The following is a 1,499-nucleotide window of genomic DNA, read 5'->3' as shown; positions in this document are numbered from 1 at the left end:
TAGAGAGAGAGAGAGAGAGAGAGAGAGAGAGAGAGAGAGAGAGAATGCTGATATTTTTAATAACAACGATCAAAACTTCATTAGAGCTTTTACCAGGAAAATTGAACATTACCAGGGTTCGGTTATTAACCCTTGACAGCAAGTGGAATTGGGTAGAAGACGCATATTTTTCTTCTTTTGAATGTTCCCATTTCATGTACCTACCAACAATTGAATTTTTTGGTTAACGCCATCTTAGATGTTAAAAATCTTCCAAGGTTTTGAATACAAAACGTTGGAAAATTTGCCAACCTAGGTTAAAATTGCTGAACTATACTCACAATTTCATTTTTCCCTTAAAATAGGGGGAATCGGCTTCAGGAGAGGGGAAATCGCTAATATTTCAACGGGTTACTTTCTGGTGTTCTCGTGTTGAGCCAGCACCTAAATGGGAAGTATTGTGTCTCTTCTCGCCCATCTGATGAGAGGCATACTACGGGATGGGCATGCTACGACACAGACCACATGCGTCCAATGTAGCAGTTGTTTCATTGCTACGAAATAAAAACGGCGGTGAAACACTCATCTTTTTAAAACCCTAATATACGGGAAGAAGAAGGCGAAGACAATGAAAACTCTACAAGAGAGGAGAGAGAAAAGAAAGCGGAGAAAAGCGTAAGAATAGACGATGGGGGAAACAAACCAAGAGAAGAAGATCAAACCTGCCTCGGTGGTGTAGTGGTCAAGGCGCTCGACTGGTAAACAGGAGGGCGGGGGTTCAATCCCAGTCGAGGTATGGAATTTTATCCTCAATGTAATTTGAGAATTTGACCACAATAATAGTAGTAGCCTACTGCTGGAGTAAAGGGACTTTTCAGTCCTATGCGAGCAGTATAAATAAGCACTATTATTATTATTATAATTATCAATCTACAATAACATGTTGACTGTTGGTCATCTGCATACTGCAGTTGGACTATGAAATTCCCTTCATAGGGACATCAGAGAGTAGAGACTAATGGAGGAGTTGCAAATGGGTAAAAATTATAAATAAATGGTCGATTCCTATGTAAAAAGTTGGGAAAAATCCAAATCTGAGGTCAAAACTCCGAAAAAATAACTGTAAAAGGTCGAAAATTCAATTTTTATAATGAAAGAGTTCAAAGATTTGTGACGTCAGACTTAACGCAGTTGCTATTTTTGACCGCTAGGTAGCGCCACTATGCAAGCGCGTTAGCAGAGGAGCAGAAAGAACTGCGCAGAAATGTATGCGCACAAACACATTAATGCATTGCTTGCGAGGGAGCTTTGCTCGGGACATTTGATATGATTTGATGTGACGTCATCGCCTACGGGAGCGTATGCCGTGACGTCAAAGTTCACGATTTACCGGCATTTTTTTAATCGATTTATCTCGGGATCTAGAAGTCGTAGAAGAAAAAGAAAAATTCCGTTGGTCCTCATTTTTCCTGCTCTATGACTTTGAAACACCACCCAAGTAAGCGCAACTGATCTATTAT

The sequence above is a fragment of the Diaphorina citri genome, unplaced genomic scaffold, assembly GCF_000475195.1.
Source record: "Diaphorina citri unplaced genomic scaffold, Diaci psyllid genome assembly version 1.1 scaffold2835, whole genome shotgun sequence".
Taxonomy (NCBI): domain Eukaryota; kingdom Metazoa; phylum Arthropoda; class Insecta; order Hemiptera; family Psyllidae; genus Diaphorina; species Diaphorina citri.
The sequence above is the reverse complement of the archived record's forward strand: the minus strand, read 5'-3'. Positions refer to the sequence as shown.